The following is a 17,773-nucleotide window of genomic DNA, read 5'->3' as shown; positions in this document are numbered from 1 at the left end:
GAAGTGAACTAGAAGAGAAGATGAGCTAACCCATATGACTGTAGGTGTGCCAAAGGGGATGGAATTTGTCAGTTTGTAAAACGTGTGTTAGAAAGCTTGTAGAAAAAAGTCGGCCTTGTTCCTTTTCTGCGAGATTTTCCAAAAGTCCATGTGAGGTTGCTGTTGAGAAGGCCCTTTGAAGAGCCTAGTAAATGAAAAGACCCAAGAGCTTGTTTTGGCAGGCCTGACCAATGTGCCATGATGGACAAAGTGAAAAAGCTCTGTCAGAAGTGGGATTTGAACCCACGCCTCCATTCGGAGACCAGAAGGCCCATGAGAAGGGAAGAGAAGCCTCTTGAGTCTGGCGCCTTAGACCACTCGGCCATCCTGACAAGCGGTGCACTATGTACCCATGCAGCTGGCACAATGACTATACTTAACAGAGAAGAGACAACCACAAACTTAGCCTAGAAGACTTCATGAACACTGCAAGTCATGTTTTTTTCTCTGAAAACACTCATCAAACTGCCATTTTGGATCACTGCAATACCTTAGACAGCAATGTCATGTGCCTGCTCTAACAAATGAAATCCTTTGTGCTCCTTGAGCGTCTTTTCCTATGCGGTGGCTGTTTCCAGTGGAAAATGGTTTCTTCATAAAGAGGCATGAGACCGCGTGGCCTAATGGATAAGGCGTCTGACTTCGGATCAGAAGATTGAGGGTTCGAGTCCCTTTGTGGTCGTTGAGCTCTGTTCTTGTCACTTCTGTAGAGTATTTGCTCCTCTTGTTGTAAATGTCCTCGGAGACTTTGCAAAAGCCTGTGCTTCCTCACTCATGCTTATCATTCAATCCCTGCCCTTGACTGTTTACAGCTACAAAGGTGGCTGCTTTTGCTGAGCTTTCACCACAATGTCAATGACGCTAACTCTTTTCTTACAACTTGTGCAAGTCCCAGCAAAGTTTTTACATCAACCTCAAATAAACACTGCTAGTCCACACTGGGATTCTAACCTTTGCCTTACTTTGAACCCAATACCCTGATGGACCTGGGAAGAGACTCTAAGTAAACTATATGACCCAGGGTTCAAACATTCATGGTGGCATCTCCCTTTCTGCTAAGCATTTTGTTTACTAACATGAGAAAATTAATTTCCTATATGATTTAGGAAATCCTTGTCTGCAATTCTGCTGTAAGCCAGACTTTTACAAAGGTGCAGACACAGCATGTCAAGTGGCACGATGCGATTCCTTCTTGTTGCAAGCTCAACAATTTCAAAAGGTTGCCTCGGTTCCCAATTTATATGAAGAGTTCTTGCCTGAAATTTGGAAAGTATGTCTGTCATTTCCTCTGAAAAGATATGATCCACACCGCAAATGGAACACTGCAATTGGTTTTCTTGCAACCTGAACTCTTTTCAAGGAAGGGTCCGTTGAAATTTCAACAAATGAGTCTTGTCAGAAGAGGGAATAACCCCACCTCTTTCACCAAAGGTCAGAACATACAGGGAAGACCTGTAAGTTATTGCCAAAACCTATCTCCTGAGTTCGGTCTCCTTACATATTTGGCACTTTACCTGTACACTAACCTTTTAAGATTTAGCAAAACAAATTGCCTCCAAAGCTTCTGATCCTGATGAAGTGAACTAGAAGAGAAGATGAGCTAACCCATATGACTGTAGGTGTGCCAAAGGGGATGGAATTTGTCAGTTTGTAAAACGTGTGTTAGAAAGCTTGTAGAAAAAAGTCGGCCTTGTTCCTTTTCTGCGAGATTTTCCAAAAGTCCATGTGAGGTTGCTGTTGAGAAGGCCCTTTGAAGAGCCTAGTAAATGAAAAGACCCAAGAGCTTGTTTTGGCAGGCCTGACCAATGTGCCATGATGGACAAAGTAAAAAAGCTCTGTCAGAAGTGGGATTTGAACCCACGCCTCCATTCAGAGACCAGAAGGCCCATGAGAAGGGAAGAGAAGCCTCTTGAGTCTGGCGCCTTAGACCACTCGGCCATCCTGACAAGCGGTGTACTATGCACCCATGCAGCTGGCACAATGACTATACTTAACAGAGAAGAGACAACCACAAACTTAGCCTAGAAGACTTCATGAACACTGCAAGGCATGTTTTTTTCTCTGAAAACACTCATCAAACTGCCATTTTGGATCACTGCAATACCTTAGACAGCAATGTCATGTGCCTGCTCTAACAAATGAAATCCTTTGTGCTCCTTGAGCGTCTTTTCCTATGCGGTGGCTGTTTCCAGTGGAAAATGGTTTCTTCATAAAGAGGCATGAGACCGCGTGGCCTAATGGATAAGGTGTCTGACTTCGGATCAGAAGATTGAGGGTTCGAGTCCCTTTGTGGTCGTTGAGCTCTGTTCTTGTCACTTTTGTAGAGTATTTGCTCCTCTTGTTGTAAATGTCCTCGGAGACTTTGCAAAAGCCTGTGCTTCCTCACTCATGCTTATCATTCAATCCCTGCCCTTGACTGTTTACAGCTACAAAGGTGGCTGCTTTTGCTGAGCTTTCACCACAATGTCAATGACGCTAACTCTTTTCTTACAACTTGTGCAAGTCCCAGCAAAGTTTTTACATCAACCTCAAATAAACACTGCTAGTCCACACTGGGATTCTAACCTTTGCCTTACTTTGAACCCAATACCCTGATGGACCTTGCAAGAGACTCTAAGTAAACTATATGACCCAGGGTTCAAACATTCATGGTGGCATCTCCCTTTCTGCTAAGCATTCTGTTTACTAACATGAGAAAATTAATTTCCTATATGATTTAGGAAATCCTTGTCTGCAATTCTGCTGTAAGCCAGACTTTTACAAAGGTGCAGACACAGCATGTCAAGTGGCACGATGCGATTCCTTCTTGTTGCAAGCTCAACAATTTCAAAAGGTTGCCTCGGTTCCCAATTTATATGAAGAGTTCTTGCCTGAAATTTGGAAAGTATGTCTGTCATTTCCTCTGAAAAGATATGATTCACACCGCAAATGGAACACTGCAATTGGTTTTCTTGCAACCTGAACTCTTTTCAAGGAAGGGTCCGTTGAAATTTCAACAAATGAGTCTTGTCAGAAGAGGGAATAACCCCACCTCTTTCACCAAAGGTCAGAACATACAGGGAAGACCTGTAAGTTATTGCCAAAACCTATCTCCTGAGTTCGGTCTCCTTACATATTTGTCACTTTACCTGTACACTAACCTTTTAAGATTTAGCAAAACAAATTGCCTCCAAAGCTTCTGATCCTGATGAAGTGAACTAGAAGAGAAGATGAGCTAACCCATATGACTGTAGGTGTGCCAAAGGGGATGGAATTTGTCAGTTTGTAAAACGTGTGTTAGAAAGCTTGTAGAAAAAAGTCGGCCTTGTTCCTTTTCTGCGAGATTTTCCAAAAGTCCATGTGAGGTTGCTGTTGAGAAGGCCCTTTGAAGAGCCTAGTAAATGAAAAGACCCAAGAGCTTGTTTTGGCAGGCCTGACAAATGTGCCATGATGGACAAAGTGAAAAAGCTCTGTCAGAAGTGGGATTTGAACCCACGCCTCCATTCGGAGACCAGAAGGCCCATGAGAAGGGAAGAGAAGCCTCTTGAGTCTGGCGCCTTAGACCACTCGGCCATCCTGACAAGCGGTGCACTATGTACCCATGCAGCTGGCACAATGACTATACATAACAGAGAAGAGACAACCACAAACTTAGCCTAGAAGACTTCATGAACACTGCAAGTCATGTTTTTTTCTCTGAAAACACTCATCAAACTGCCATTTTGGATCACTGCAATACCTTAGACAGCAATGTCATGTGCCTGCTCTAACAAATGAAATCCTTTGTGCTCCTTGAGCGTCTTTTCCTATGCGGTGGCTGTTTCCAGTGGAAAATGGTTTCTTCATAAAGAGGCATGAGACCGCGTGGCCTAATGGATAAGGCGTCTGACTTCGGATCAGAAGATTGAGGGTTCAAGTCCCTTCGTGGTCGTTGAGCTCTGTTCTTGTCACTTCTGTAGAGTATTTGCTCCTCTTGTTGTAAATGTCCTCGGAGACTTTGCAAAAGCCTGTGCTTCCTCACTCATGCTTATCATTCAATCCCTGCCCTTGACTGTTTACAGCTACAAAGGTGGCTGCTTTTGCTGAGCTTTCACCACAATGTCAATGACGCTAACTCTTTTCTTACAACTTGTGCAAGTCCCAGCAAAGTTTTTACATCAACCTCAAATAAACACTGCTAGTCCACACTGGGATTCTAACCTTTGCCTTACTTTGAACCCAATACCCTGATGGACCTGGGAAGAGACTCTAAGTAAACTATATGGCCCAGGGTTCAAACATTCATGGTGGCATCTCCCTTTCTGCTAAGCATTTTGTTTACTAACATGAGAAAATTAATTTCCTATATGATTTAGGAAATCCTTGTCTGCAATTCTGCTGTAAGCCAGACTTTTACAAAGGTGCAGACACAGCATGTCAAGTGGCACGATGCGATTCCTTCTTGTTGCAAGCTCAACAATTTCAAAAGGTTGCCTCGGTTCCCAATTTATATGAAGAGTTCTTGCCTGAAATTTGGAAAGTATGTCTGTCATTTCCTCTGAAAAGATATGATTCACACCGCAAATGGAACACTGCAATTGGTTTTCTTGCAACCTGAACTCTTTTCAAGGAAGGGTCCGTTGAAATTTCAACAAATGAGTCTTGTCAGAAGAGGGAATAACCCCACCTCTTTCACCAAAGGTCAGAACATACAGGGAAGACCTGTAAGTTATTGCCAAAACCTATCTCCTGAGTTCGGTCTCCTTACATATTTGTCACTTTACCTGTACACTAACCTTTTAAGATTTAGCAAAACAAATTGCCTCCAAAGCTTCTGATCCTGATGAAGTGAACTAGAAGAGAAGATGAGCTAACCCATATGACTGTAGGTGTGCCAAAGGGGATGGAATTTGTCAGTTTGTAAAACGTGTGTTAGAAAGCTTGTAGAAAAAAGTCGGCCTTGTTCCTTTTCTGCGAGATTTTCCAAAAGTCCATGTGAGGTTGCTGTTGAGAAGGCTCTTTGAAGAGCCTAGTAAATGAAAAGACCCAAGAGCTTGTTTTGGCAGGCCTGACCAATGTGCCATGATGGACAAAGTGAAAAGCTCTGTCAGAAGTGGGATTTGAACCCATGCCTCCATTTGGAGACCAGAAGGCCCATGAGAAGGGAAGAGAAGCCTCTTGAGTCTGGCGCCTTAGACCACTCGGCCATCCTGACAAGCGGTGTACTATGTACCCATGCAGCTGGCACAATGACTATACTTAACAGAGAAGAGACAACCACAAACTTAGCCTAGAAGACTTCATGAACACTGCAAGGCATGTTTTTTTCTCTGAAAACACTCATCAAACTGCCATTTTGGATCACTGCAATACCTTAGACAGCAATGTCATGTGCCTGCTCTAACAAATGAAATCCTTTGTGCTCCTTGAGCGTCTTTTCCTATGCGGTGGCTGTTTCCAGTGGAAAATGGTTTCTTCATAAAGAGGCATGAGACCGCGTGGCCTAATGGATAAGGCATCTGACTTCGGATCAGAAGATTGAGGGTTCGAGTCCCTTTGTGGTCGTTGAGCTCTGTTCTTGTCACTTCTGTAGAGTATTTGCTCCTCTTGTTGTAAATGTCCTCGGAGACTTTGCAAAAGCCTGTGCTTCCTCACTCATGCTTATCATTCAATCCCTGCCCTTGACTGTTTACAGCTACAAAGGTGGCTGCTTTTGCTGAGCTTTCACCACAATGTCAATGACGCTAACTCTTTTCTTACAACTTGTGCAAGTCCCAGCAAAGTTTTTACATCAACCTCAAATAAACACTGCTAGTCCACACTGGGATTCTAACCTTTGCCTTACTTTGAACCCAATACCCTGATGGACCTTGCAAGAGACTCTAAGTAAACTATATGACCCAGGGTTCAAACATTCATGGTGGCATCTCCCTTTCTGCTAAGCATTTTGTTTACTAACATGAGAAAATTAATTTCCTATATGATTTAGGAAATCCTTGTCTGCAATTCTGCTGTAAGCCAGACTTTTACAAAGGTGCAGACACAGCATGTCAAGTGGCACGATGCGATTTCTTCTTGTTGCAAGCTCAACAATTTCAAAAGGTTGCCTCGGTTCCCAATTTATATGAAGAGTTCTTGCCTGAAATTTGGAAAGTATGTCTGTCATTTCCTCTGAAAAGATATGATCCACACCGCAAATGGAACACTGCAATTGGTTTTCTTGCAACCTGAACTCTTTTCAAGGAAGGGTCCGTTGAAATTTCAACAAATGAGTCTTGTCAGAAGAGGGAATAACCCCACCTCTTTCACCAAAGGTCAGAACATACAGGGAAGACCTGTAAGTTATTGCCAAAACCTATCTCCTGAGTTCGGTCTCCTTACATATTTGTCACTTTACCTGTACACTAACCTTTTAAGATTTAGCAAAACAAATTGCCTCCAAAGCTTCTGATCCTGATGAAGTGAACTAGAAGAGAAGATGTGCTAACCCATATGACTGTAGGTGTGCCAAAGGGGATGGAATTTGTCAGTTTGTAAAACGTGTGTTAGAAAGCTTGTAGAAAAAAGTCGGCCTTGTTCCTTTTCTGCGAGATTTTCCAAAAGTCCATGTGAGGTTGCTGTTGAGAAGGCCCTTTGAAGAGCCTAGTAAATGAAAAGACCCAAGAGCTTGTTTTGGCAGGCCTGACCAATGTGCCATGATGGACAAAGTGAAAAAGCTCTGTCAGAAGTGGGATTTGAACCCACGCCTCCATTCGGAGACCAGAAGGCCCATGAGAAGGGAAGAGAAGCCTCTTGAGTCTGGCGCCTTAGACCACTCGGCCATCCTGACAAGCGGTGCACTATGTACCCATGCAGCTGGCACAATGACTATACTTAACAGAGAAGAGACAACCACAAACTTAGCCTAGAAGACTTCATGAACACTGCAAGGCATGTTTTTTTCTCTGAAAACACTCATCAAACTGCCATTTTGGATCACTGCAATACCTTAGACAGCAATGTCATGTGCCTGCTCTAACAAATGAAATCCTTTGTGCTCCTTGAGCGTCTTTTCCTATGCGGTGGCTGTTTCCAGTGGAAAATGGTTTCTTCATAAAGAGGCATGAGACCGCGTGGCCTAATGGATAAGGCGTCTGACTTCGGATCAGAAGATTGAGGGTTCGAGTCCCTTCGTGGTCGTTGAGCTCTGTTCTTGTCACTTTTGTAGAGTATTTGCTCCTCTTGTTGTAAATGTCCTCGGAGACTTTGCAAAAGCCTGTGCTTCCTCACTCATGCTTATCATTCAATCCCTGCCCTTGACTGTTTACAGCTACAAAGGTGGCTGCTTTTGCTGAGCTTTCACCACAATGTCAATGACGCTAACTCTTTTCTTACAACTTGTGCAAGTCCCAGCAAAGTTTTTACATCAACCTCAAATAAACACTGCTAGTCCACACTGGGATTCTAACCTTTGCCTTACTTTGAACCCAATACCCTGATGGACCTGGGAAGAGACTCTAAGTAAACTATATGGCCCAGGGTTCAAACATTCATGGTGGCATCTCCCTTTCTGCTAAGCATTTTGTTTACTAACATGAGAAAATTAATTTCCTATATGATTTAGGAAATCCTTGTCTGCAATTCTGCTGTAAGCCAGACTTTTACAAAGGTGCAGACACAGCATGTCAAGTGGCACGATGCGATTCCTTCTTGTTGCAAGCTCAACAATTTCAAAAGGTTGCCTCGGTTCCCAATTTATATGAAGAGTTCTTGCCTGAAATTTGGAAAGTATGTCTGTCATTTCCTCTGAAAAGATATGATTCACACCGCAAATGGAACACTGCAATTGGTTTTCTTGCAACCTGAACTCTTTTCAAGGAAGGGTCCGTTGAAATTTCAACAAATGAGTCTTGTCAGAAGAGGGAATAACCCCACCTCTTTCACCAAAGGTCAGAACATACAGGGAAGACCTGTAAGTTATTGCCAAAACCTATCTCCTGAGTTCGGTCTCCTTACATATTTGTCACTTTACCTGTACACTAACCTTTTAAGATTTAGCAAAACAAATTGCCTCCAAAGCTTCTGATCCTGATGAAGTGAACTAGAAGAGAAGATGAGCTAACCCATATGACTGTAGGTGTGCCAAAGGGGATGGAATTTATCAGTTTGTAAAACGTGTGTTAGAAAGCTTGTAGAAAAAAGTCGGCCGTGTTCCTTTTCTGCGAGATTTTCCAAAAGTCCATGTGAGGTTGCTGTTGAGAAGGCCCTTTGAAGAGCCTAGTAAATGAAAAGACCCAAGAGCTTGTTTAGGCAGGCCTGACCAATGTGCCATGATGGACAAAGTGAAAAGCTCTGTCAGAAGTGGGATTTGAACCCACGCCTCCATTTGGAGACCAGAAGGCCCATGAGAAGAGAAGAGAAGCCTCTTAAGTCTGGCGCCTTAGACCACTCGGCCATCCTGACAAGCAGTGTACTATGTACCCATGCAGCTGGCACAATGACTATACTTAACAGAGAAGAGACAACCACAAACTTAGCCTAGAAGACTTCATGAACACTGCAAGGCATGTTTTTTTTTCTGAAAACACTCATCAAACTGCCATTTTGGATCACTGCAATACCTTAGACAGCAATGTCATGTGCCTGCTCTAACAAATGAAATCCTTTGTGCTCCTTGAGCGTCTTTTCCTATGCGGTGGCTGTTTCCAGTGGAAAATGGTTTCTTCATGAAGAGGCATGAGACCGCGTGGCCTAATGGATAAGGCGTCTGACTTCGGATCAGAAGATTGAGGGTTCGAGTCCTTTCGTGGTCGTTGAGCTCTGTTCTTGTCACTTCTGTAGAGTATTTGCTCCTCTTGTTGTAAATGTCCTCGGAGACTTTGCAAAAGCCTGTGCTTCCTCACTCATGCTTATCATTCAATCCCTGCCCTTGACTGTTTACAGCTACAAAGGTGGCTGTTTTTGCTGAGCTTTCACCACAATGTCAATGACGCTAACTCTTTTCTTACAACTTGTGCAAGTCCCAGCAAAGTTTTTACATCAACCTCAAATAAACACTGCTAGTCCACACTGGGATTCTAACCTTTGCCTTACTTTGAACCCAATACCCTGATGGACCTGGGAAGAGACTCTAAGTAAACTATATGACCCAGGGTTCAAACATTCATGGTGGCATCTCCCTTTCTGCTAAGCATTTTGTTTACTAACATGAGAAAATTAATTTCCTATATGATTTAGGAAATCCTTGTCTGCAATTCTGCTGTAAGCCAGACTTTTACAAAGGTGCAGACACAGCATGTCAAGTGGCACGATGCGATTCCTTCTTGTTGCAAGCTCAACAATTTCAAAAGGTTGCCTCGGTTCCCAATTTATATGAAGAGTTCTTGCCTGAAATTTGGAAAGTATGTCTGTCATTTCCTCTAAAAAGATATGATCCACACCGCAAATGGAACACTGCAATTGGTTTTCTTGCAACCTGAACTCTTTTCAAGGAAGGGTCCGTTGAAATTTCAACAAATGAGTCTTGTCAGAAGAGGGAATAACCCCACCTCTTTCACCAAAGGTCAGAACATACAGGGAAGACCTGTAAGTTATTGCCAAAACCTATCTCCTGAGTTCGGTCTCCTTACATATTTGTCACTTTACCTGTACACTAACCTTTTAAGATTTAGCAAAACAAATTGCCTCCAAAGCTTCTGATCCTGATGAAGTGAACTAGAAGAGAAGATGAGCTAACCCATATGACTGTAGGTGTGCCAAAGGGGATGGAATTTGTCAGTTTGTAAAACGTGTGTTAGAAAGCTTGTAGAAAAAAGTCGGCCTTGTTCCTTTTCTGCGAGATTTTCCAAAAGTCCATGTGAGGTTGCTGTTGAGAAGGCCCTTTGAAGAGCCTAGTAAATGAAAAGACCCAAGAGCTTGTTTTGGCAGGCCTGACCAATGTGCCATGATGGACAAAGTGAAAAAGCTCTGTCAGAAGTGGAATTTGAACCCACACCTCCATTCGGAAACCAGAAGGCCCATGAGAAGGGAAGAGAAGCCTCTTGAGTCTGGCACCTTAGACCACTCAGCCATCCTGACAAGCGGTGTACTATGTACCCATGCAGCTGGCACAATGACTATACTTAACAGAGAAGAGACAACCACAAACTTAGCCTAGAAAACTTCATGAACACTGCAAGGCATGTTTTTTTTTCTGAAAACACTCATCAAACTGCCATTTTGGATCACTGCAATACCTTAGACAGCAATGTCATGTGCCTGCTCTAACAAATGAAATCCTTTGTGCTCCTTGAGCGTCTTTTCCTATGCGGTGGCTGTTTCCAGTGGAAAATGGTTTCTTCATAAAGAGGCATGAGACCGTGTGGCCTAATGGATAAGGCGTCTGACTTCGGATCAGAAGATTGAGGGTTCGAGTCCCTTCGTGGTCGTTGAGCTCTGTTCTTGTCACTTTTGTAGAGTATTTGCTCCTCTTGTTGTAAATGTCCTCGGAGACTTTGCAAAAGCCTGTGCTTCCTCACTCATGCTTATCATTCAATCCCTGCCCTTGACTGTTTACAGCTACAAAGGTGGCTGCTTTTGCTGAGCTTTCACCACAATGTCAATGACGCTAACTCTTTTCTTACAACTTGTGCAAGTCCCAGCAAAGTTTTTACATCAACCTCAAATAAACACTGCTAGTCCACACTGGGATTCTAACCTTTGCCTTACTTTGAACCCAATACCCTGATGGACCTGGGAAGAGACTCTAAGTAAACTATATGGCCCAGGGTTCAAACATTCATGGTGGCATCTCCCTTTCTGCTAAGCATTTTGTTTACTAACATGAGAAAATTAATTTCCTATATGATTTAGGAAATCCTTGTCTGCAATTCTGCTGTAAGCCAGACTTTTACAAAGGTGCAGACACAGCATGTCAAGTGGCACGATGCGATTCCTTCTTGTTGCAAGCTCAACAATTTCAAAAGGTTGCCTCGGTTCCCAATTTATATGAAGAGTTCTTGCCTGAAATTTGGAAAGTATGTCTGTCATTTCCTCTGAAAAGATATGATTCACACCGCAAATGGAACACTGCAATTGGTTTTCTTGCAACCTGAACTCTTTTCAAGGAAGGGTCCGTTGAAATTTCAACAAATGAGTCTTGTCAGAAGAGGGAATAACCCCACCTCTTTCACCAAAGGTCAGAACATACAGGGAAGACCTGTAAGTTATTGCCAAAACCTATCTCCTGAGTTCGGTCTCCTTACATATTTGTCACTTTACCTGTACACTAACCTTTTAAGATTTAGCAAAACAAATTGCCTCCAAAGCTTCTGATCCTGATGAAGTGAACTAGAAGAGAAGATGAGCTAACCCATATGACTGTAGGTGTGCCAAAGGGGATGGAATTTGTCAGTTTGTAAAACGTGTGTTAGAAAGCTTGTAGAAAAAAGTCGGCCTTGTTCCTTTTCTGCGAGATTTTCCAAAAGTCCATGTGAGGTTGCTGTTGAGAAGGCCCTTTGAAGAGCCTAGTAAATGAAAAGACCCAAGAGCTTGTTTTGGCAGGCCTGACCAATGTGCCATGATGGACAAAGTGAAAAAGCTCTGTCAGAAGTGGAATTTGAACCCACACCTCCATTCGGAAACCAGAAGGCCCATGAGAAGGGAAGAGAAGCCTCTTGAGTCTGGCACCTTAGACCACTCAGCCATCCTGACAAGCGGTGTACTATGTACCCATGCAGCTGGCACAATGACTATACTTAACAGAGAAGAGACAACCACAAACTTAGCCTAGAAAACTTCATGAACACTGCAAGGCATGTTTTTTTTTCTGAAAACACTCATCAAACTGCCATTTTGGATCACTGCAATACCTTAGACAGCAATGTCATGTGCCTGCTCTAACAAATGAAATCCTTTGTGCTCCTTGAGCGTCTTTTCCTATGCGGTGGCTGTTTCCAGTGGAAAATGGTTTCTTCATAAAGAGGCATGAGACCGCGTGGCCTAATGGATAAGGCGTCTGACTTCGGATCAGAAGATTGAGGGTTCGAGTCCCTTCGTGGTCGTTGAGCTCTGTTCTTGTCACTTTTGTAGAGTATTTGCTCCTCTTGTTGTAAATGTCCTCGGAGACTTTGCAAAAGCCTGTGCTTCCTCACTCATGCTTATCATTCAATCCCTGCCCTTGACTGTTTACAGCTACAAAGGTGGCTGCTTTTGCTGAGCTTTCACCACAATGTCAATGACGCTAACTCTTTTCTTACAACTTGTGCAAGTCCCAGCAAAGTTTTTACATCAACCTCAAATAAACACTGCTAGTCCACACTGGGATTCTAACCTTTGCCTTACTTTGAACCCAATACCCTGATGGACCTGGGAAGAGACTCTAAGTAAACTATATGGCCCAGGGTTCAAACATTCATGGTGGCATCTCCCTTTCTGCTAAGCATTTTGTTTACTAACATGAGAAAATTAATTTCCTATATGATTTAGGAAATCCTTGTCTGCAATTCTGCTGTAAGCCAGACTTTTACAAAGGTGCAGACACAGCATGTCAAGTGGCACGATGCGATTCCTTCTTGTTGCAAGCTCAACAATTTCAAAAGGTTGCCTCGGTTCCCAATTTATATGAAGAGTTCTTGCCTGAAATTTGGAAAGTATGTCTGTCATTTCCTCTGAAAAGATATGATTCACACCGCAAATGGAACACTGCAATTGGTTTTCTTGCAACCTGAACTCTTTTCAAGGAAGGGTCCGTTGAAATTTCAACAAATGAGTCTTGTCAGAAGAGGGAATAACCCCACCTCTTTCACCAAAGGTCAGAACATACAGGGAAGACCTGTAAGTTATTGCCAAAACCTATCTCCTGAGTTCGGTCTCCTTACATATTTGTCACTTTACCTGTACACTAACCTTTTAAGATTTAGCAAAACAAATTGCCTCCAAAGCTTCTGATCCTGATGAAGTGAACTAGAAGAGAAGATGAGCTAACCCATATGACTGTAGGTGTGCCAAAGGGGATGGAATTTATCAGTTTGTAAAACGTGTGTTAGAAAGCTTGTAGAAAAAAGTCGGCCTTGTTCCTTTTCTGCGAGATTTTCCAAAAGTCCATGTGAGGTTGCTGTTGAGAAGGCCCTTTGAAGAGCCTAGTAAATGAAAAGACCCAAGAGCTTGTTTAGGCAGGCCTGACCAATGTGCCATGATGGACAAAGTGAAAAGCTCTGTCAGAAGTGGGATTTGAACCCACGCCTCCATTTGGAGACCAGAAGGCCCATGAGAAGGGAAGAGAAGCCTCTTAAGTCTGGCGCCTTAGACCACTCGGCCATCCTGACAAGCAGTGTACTATGTACCCATGCAGCTGGCACAATGACTATACTTAACAGAGAAGAGACAACCACAAACTTAGCCTAGAAGACTTCATGAACACTGCAAGGCATGTTTTTTTTTCTGAAAACACTCATCAAACTGCCATTTTGGATCACTGCAATACCTTAGACAGCAATGTCATGTGCCTGCTCTAACAAATGAAATCCTTTGTGCTCCTTGAGCGTCTTTTCCTATGCGGTGGCTGTTTCCAGTGGAAAATGGTTTCTTCATAAAGAGGCATGAGACCGCGTGGCCTAATGGATAAGGCGTCTGACTTCGGATCAGAAGATTGAGGGTTCGAGTCCTTTCGTGGTCGTTGAGCTCTGTTCTTGTCACTTCTGTAGAGTATTTGCTCCTCTTGTTGTAAATGTCCTCGGAGACTTTGCAAAAGCCTGTGCTTCCTCACTCATGCTTATCATTCAATCCCTGCCCTTGACTGTTTACAGCTACAAAGGTGGCTGTTTTTGCTGAGCTTTCACCACAATGTCAATGACGCTAACTCTTTTCTTACAACTTGTGCAAGTCCCAGCAAAGTTTTTACATCAACCTCAAATAAACACTGCTAGTCCACACTGGGATTCTAACCTTTGCCTTACTTTGAACCCAATACCCTGATGGACCTGGGAAGAGACTCTAAGTAAACTATATGACCCAGGGTTCAAACATTCATGGTGGCATCTCCCTTTCTGCTAAGCATTTTGTTTACTAACATGAGAAAATTAATTTCCTATATGATTTAGGAAATCCTTGTCTGCAATTCTGCTGTAAGCCAGACTTTTACAAAGGTGCAGACACAGCATGTCAAGTGGCACGATGCGATTCCTTCTTGTTGCAAGCTCAACAATTTCAAAAGGTTGCCTCGGTTCCCAATTTATATGAAGAGTTCTTGCCTGAAATTTGGAAAGTATGTCTGTCATTTCCTCTAAAAAGATATGATCCACACCGCAAATGGAACACTGCAATTGGTTTTCTTGCAACCTGAACTCTTTTCAAGGAAGGGTCCGTTGAAATTTCAACAAATGAGTCTTGTCAGAAGAGGGAATAACCCCACCTCTTTCACCAAAGGTCAGAACATACAGGGAAGACCTGTAAGTTATTGCCAAAACCTATCTCCTGAGTTCGGTCTCCTTACATATTTGTCACTTTACCTGTACACTAACCTTTTAAGATTTAGCAAAACAAATTGCCTCCAAAGCTTCTGATCCTGATGAAGTGAACTAGAAGAGAAGATGAGCTAACCCATATGACTGTAGGTGTGCCAAAGGGGATGGAATTTGTCAGTTTGTAAAACGTGTGTTAGAAAGCTTGTAGAAAAAAGTCGGCCTTGTTCCTTTTCTGCGAGATTTTCCAAAAGTCCATGTGAGGTTGCTGTTGAGAAGGCCCTTTGAAGAGCCTAGTAAATGAAAAGACCCAAGAGCTTGTTTTGGCAGGCCTGACCAATGTGCCATGATGGACAAAGTGAAAAAGCTCTGTCAGAAGTGGAATTTGAACCCACACCCCCATTCGGAAACCAGAAGGCCCATGAGAAGGGAAGAGAAGCCTCTTGAGTCTGGCACCTTAGACCACTCAGCCATCCTGACAAGCGGTGTACTATGTACCCATGCAGCTGGCACAATGACTATACTTAACAGAGAAGAGACAACCACAAACTTAGCCTAGAAAACTTCATGAACACTGCAAGGCATGTTTTTTTTTCTGAAAACACTCATCAAACTGCCATTTTGGATCACTGCAATACCTTAGACAGCAATGTCATGTGCCTGCTCTAACAAATGAAATCCTTTGTGCTCCTTGAGCGTCTTTTCCTATGCGGTGGCTGTTTCCAGTGGAAAATGGTTTCTTCATTAAGAGGCATGAGACCGCGTGGCCTAATGGATAAGGCGTCTGACTTCGGATCAGAAGATTGAGGGTTTGAGTCCCTTCGTGGTCGTTGAGCTCTGTTCTTGTCACTTCTGTAGAGTATTTGCTCCTCTTGTTGTAAATGTCCTCGGAGACTTTGCAAAAGCCTGTGCTTCCTCACTCATGCTTATCATTCAATCCCTGCCCTTGACTGTTTACAGCTACAAAGGTGGCTGTTTTTGCTGAGCTTTCACCACAATGTCAATGACGCTAACTCTTTTCTTACAACTTGTGCAAGTCCCAGCAAAGTTTTTACATCAACCTCAAATAAACACTGCTAGTCCACACTGGGATTCTAACCTTTGCCTTACTTTGAACCCAATACCCTGATGGACCTGGGAAGAGACTCTAAGTAAACTATATGACCCAGGGTTCAAACATTCATGGTGGCATCTCCCTTTCTGCTAAGCATTTTGTTTACTAACATGAGAAAATTAATTTCCTATATGATTTAGGAAATCCTTGTCTGCAATTCTGCTGTAAGCCAGACTTTTACAAAGGTGCAGACACAGCATGTCAAGTGGCACGATGCGATTCCTTCTTGTTGCAAGCTCAACAATTTCAAAAGGTTGCCTCGGTTCCCAATTTATATGAAGAGTTCTTGCCTGAAATTTGGAAAGTATGTCTGTCATTTCCTCTGAAAAGATATGATCCACACCGCAAATGGAACACTGCAATTGGTTTTCTTGCAACCTGAACTCTTTTCAAGGAAGGGTCCGTTGAAATTTCAACAAATGAGTCTTGTCAGAAGAGGGAATAACCCCACCTCTTTCACCAAAGGTCAGAACATACAGGGAAGACCTGTAAGTTGTTGCCAAAACCTATCTCCTGAGTTCGGTCTCCTTACATATTTGTCACTTTACCTGTACACTAACCTTTTAAGATTTAGCAAAACAAATTGCCTCCAAAGCTTCTGATCCTGATGAAGTGAACTAGAAGAGAAGATGAGCTAACCCATATGACTGTAGGTGTGCCAAAGGGGATGGAATTTGTCAGTTTGTAAAACGTGTGTTAGAAAGCTTGTAGAAAAAAGTCGGCCTTGTTCCTTTTCTGCGAGATTTTCCAAAAGTCCATGTGAGGTTGCTGTTGAGAAGGCCCTTTGAAGAGCCTAGTAAATGAAAAGACCCAAGAGCTTGTTGTGGCAGGCCTGACCAATGTGCCATGATGGACAAAGTGAAAAAGCTCTGTCAGAAGTGGGATTTGAACCCACGCCTCCATTCAGAGACCAGAAGGCCCATGAGAAGGGAAGAGAAGCCTCTTGAGTCTGGCGCCTTAGACCACTCGGCCATCCTGACAAGCGGTGTACTATGCACCCATGCAGCTGGCACAATGACTATACTTAACAGAGAAGAGACAACCACAAACTTAGCCTAGAAGACTTCATGAACACTGCAAGGCATGTTTTTTTCTCTGAAAACACTCATCAAACTGCCATTTTGGATCACTGCAATACCTTAGACAGCAATGTCATGTGCCTGCTCTAACAAATGAAATCCTTTGTGCTCCTTGAGCGTCTTTTCCTATGCGGTGGCTGTTTCCAGTGGAAAATGGTTTCTTCATTAAGAGGCATGAGACCGCGTGGCCTAATGGATAAGGCGTCTGACTTCGGATCAGAAGATTGAGGGTTTGAGTCACTTCGTGGTCGTTGAGCTCTGTTCTTGTCACTTCTGTAGAGTATTTGCTCCTCTTGTTGTAAATGTCCTCGGAGACTTTGCAAAAGCCTGTGCTTCCTCACTCATGCTTATCATTCAATCCCTGCCCTTGACTGTTTACAGCTACAAAGGTGGCTGTTTTTGCTGAGCTTTCACCACAATGTCAATGACGCTAACTCTTTTCTTACAACTTGTGCAAGTCCCAGCAAAGTTTTAAATCAACCTCAAATAAACACTGCTAGTCCACACTGGGATTCTAACCTTTGCCTTACTTTGAACCCAATACCCTGATGGACCTGGGAAGAGACTCTAAGTAAACTATATGACCCAGGGTTCAAACATTCATGGTGGCATCTCCCTTTCTGCTAAGCATTTTGTTTACTAACATGAGAAAATTAATTTCCTATATGATTTAGGAAATCCTTGTCTGCAATTCTGCTGTAAGCCAGACTTTTACAAAGGTGCAGACACAGCATGTCAAGTGGCACGATGCGATTCCTTCTTGTTGCAAGCTCAACAATTTCAAAAGGTTGCCTCGGTTCCCAATTTATATGAAGAGTTCTTGCCTGAAATTTGGAAAGTATGTCTGTCATTTCCTCTGAAAAGATATGATCCACACCGCAAATGGAACACTGCAATTGGTTTTCTTGCAACCTGAACTCTTTTCAAGGAAGGGTCCGTTGAAATTTCAACAAATGAGTCTTGTCAGAAGAGGGAATAACCCCACCTCTTTCACCAAAGGTCAGAACATACAGGGAAGACCTGTAAGTTATTGCCAAAACCTATCTCCTGAGTTCGGTCTCCTTACATATTTGTCACTTTACCTGTACACTAACCTTTTAAGATTTAGCAAAACAAATTGCCTCCAAAGCTTCTGATCCTGATGAAGTGAACTAGAAGAGAAGATG

At 43.0% G+C, this 17,773-nt stretch overlaps 19 non-coding genes across 19 annotated transcripts; 11 read left to right on the top strand and 8 right to left on the bottom strand.

The window, feature by feature from the left end:
* Window positions 1-261: 261 nt before the first annotated feature.
* Window positions 262-371, bottom strand: TRNAL-CAA (transfer RNA leucine (anticodon CAA)). The gene is made up of 2 exons: window positions 334-371; window positions 262-307 (listed from the first exon to the last, which is right to left on the bottom strand). It is a non-coding gene; the product is annotated as a tRNA-Leu (tRNA).
* A 277-nt stretch (window positions 372-648) lies between these two features.
* Window positions 649-721, top strand: TRNAR-UCG (transfer RNA arginine (anticodon UCG)). The gene has a single exon. It is a non-coding gene; the product is annotated as a tRNA-Arg (tRNA).
* Window positions 722-1,875: 1,154 nt separating this feature from the next.
* On the bottom strand, window positions 1,876-1,985 carry TRNAL-CAA (transfer RNA leucine (anticodon CAA)). Its single transcript has 2 exons — window positions 1,948-1,985; window positions 1,876-1,921 (listed from the first exon to the last, which is right to left on the bottom strand). It is a non-coding gene; the product is annotated as a tRNA-Leu (tRNA).
* Window positions 1,986-2,262: 277 nt separating this feature from the next.
* TRNAR-UCG (transfer RNA arginine (anticodon UCG)) lies at window positions 2,263-2,335 on the top strand. The gene has a single exon. It is a non-coding gene; the product is annotated as a tRNA-Arg (tRNA).
* A 1,154-nt stretch (window positions 2,336-3,489) lies between these two features.
* On the bottom strand, window positions 3,490-3,599 carry TRNAL-CAA (transfer RNA leucine (anticodon CAA)). The gene is made up of 2 exons: window positions 3,562-3,599; window positions 3,490-3,535 (listed from the first exon to the last, which is right to left on the bottom strand). It is a non-coding gene; the product is annotated as a tRNA-Leu (tRNA).
* Window positions 3,600-3,876: 277 nt separating this feature from the next.
* On the top strand, window positions 3,877-3,949 carry TRNAR-UCG (transfer RNA arginine (anticodon UCG)). The gene has a single exon. It is a non-coding gene; the product is annotated as a tRNA-Arg (tRNA).
* Window positions 3,950-5,102: 1,153 nt separating this feature from the next.
* Window positions 5,103-5,212, bottom strand: TRNAL-CAA (transfer RNA leucine (anticodon CAA)). Its single transcript has 2 exons — window positions 5,175-5,212; window positions 5,103-5,148 (listed from the first exon to the last, which is right to left on the bottom strand). It is a non-coding gene; the product is annotated as a tRNA-Leu (tRNA).
* A 277-nt stretch (window positions 5,213-5,489) lies between these two features.
* Window positions 5,490-5,562, top strand: TRNAR-UCG (transfer RNA arginine (anticodon UCG)). Its single transcript has one exon. It is a non-coding gene; the product is annotated as a tRNA-Arg (tRNA).
* A 1,154-nt stretch (window positions 5,563-6,716) lies between these two features.
* On the bottom strand, window positions 6,717-6,826 carry TRNAL-CAA (transfer RNA leucine (anticodon CAA)). The gene is made up of 2 exons: window positions 6,789-6,826; window positions 6,717-6,762 (listed from the first exon to the last, which is right to left on the bottom strand). It is a non-coding gene; the product is annotated as a tRNA-Leu (tRNA).
* Window positions 6,827-7,103: 277 nt separating this feature from the next.
* TRNAR-UCG (transfer RNA arginine (anticodon UCG)) lies at window positions 7,104-7,176 on the top strand. The gene has a single exon. It is a non-coding gene; the product is annotated as a tRNA-Arg (tRNA).
* A 1,153-nt stretch (window positions 7,177-8,329) lies between these two features.
* On the bottom strand, window positions 8,330-8,439 carry TRNAL-UAA (transfer RNA leucine (anticodon UAA)). The gene is made up of 2 exons: window positions 8,402-8,439; window positions 8,330-8,375 (listed from the first exon to the last, which is right to left on the bottom strand). It is a non-coding gene; the product is annotated as a tRNA-Leu (tRNA).
* A 277-nt stretch (window positions 8,440-8,716) lies between these two features.
* Window positions 8,717-8,789, top strand: TRNAR-UCG (transfer RNA arginine (anticodon UCG)). The gene has a single exon. It is a non-coding gene; the product is annotated as a tRNA-Arg (tRNA).
* A 1,541-nt stretch (window positions 8,790-10,330) lies between these two features.
* TRNAR-UCG (transfer RNA arginine (anticodon UCG)) lies at window positions 10,331-10,403 on the top strand. The gene has a single exon. It is a non-coding gene; the product is annotated as a tRNA-Arg (tRNA).
* A 1,541-nt stretch (window positions 10,404-11,944) lies between these two features.
* TRNAR-UCG (transfer RNA arginine (anticodon UCG)) lies at window positions 11,945-12,017 on the top strand. The gene has a single exon. It is a non-coding gene; the product is annotated as a tRNA-Arg (tRNA).
* A 1,153-nt stretch (window positions 12,018-13,170) lies between these two features.
* Window positions 13,171-13,280, bottom strand: TRNAL-UAA (transfer RNA leucine (anticodon UAA)). The gene is made up of 2 exons: window positions 13,243-13,280; window positions 13,171-13,216 (listed from the first exon to the last, which is right to left on the bottom strand). It is a non-coding gene; the product is annotated as a tRNA-Leu (tRNA).
* Window positions 13,281-13,557: 277 nt separating this feature from the next.
* On the top strand, window positions 13,558-13,630 carry TRNAR-UCG (transfer RNA arginine (anticodon UCG)). The gene has a single exon. It is a non-coding gene; the product is annotated as a tRNA-Arg (tRNA).
* Window positions 13,631-15,171: 1,541 nt separating this feature from the next.
* Window positions 15,172-15,244, top strand: TRNAR-UCG (transfer RNA arginine (anticodon UCG)). Its single transcript has one exon. It is a non-coding gene; the product is annotated as a tRNA-Arg (tRNA).
* Window positions 15,245-16,398: 1,154 nt separating this feature from the next.
* Window positions 16,399-16,508, bottom strand: TRNAL-CAA (transfer RNA leucine (anticodon CAA)). The gene is made up of 2 exons: window positions 16,471-16,508; window positions 16,399-16,444 (listed from the first exon to the last, which is right to left on the bottom strand). It is a non-coding gene; the product is annotated as a tRNA-Leu (tRNA).
* A 277-nt stretch (window positions 16,509-16,785) lies between these two features.
* On the top strand, window positions 16,786-16,858 carry TRNAR-UCG (transfer RNA arginine (anticodon UCG)). The gene has a single exon. It is a non-coding gene; the product is annotated as a tRNA-Arg (tRNA).
* The last annotated feature ends 915 nt before the right edge of the window (window positions 16,859-17,773 follow it).

The sequence above is a fragment of the Hyperolius riggenbachi genome, chromosome 8 (assembly GCF_040937935.1).
Source record: "Hyperolius riggenbachi isolate aHypRig1 chromosome 8, aHypRig1.pri, whole genome shotgun sequence".
NCBI lineage: Eukaryota > Metazoa > Chordata > Amphibia > Anura > Hyperoliidae > Hyperolius > Hyperolius riggenbachi.
This window is presented reverse-complemented; position numbering and strand designations above follow the sequence as displayed.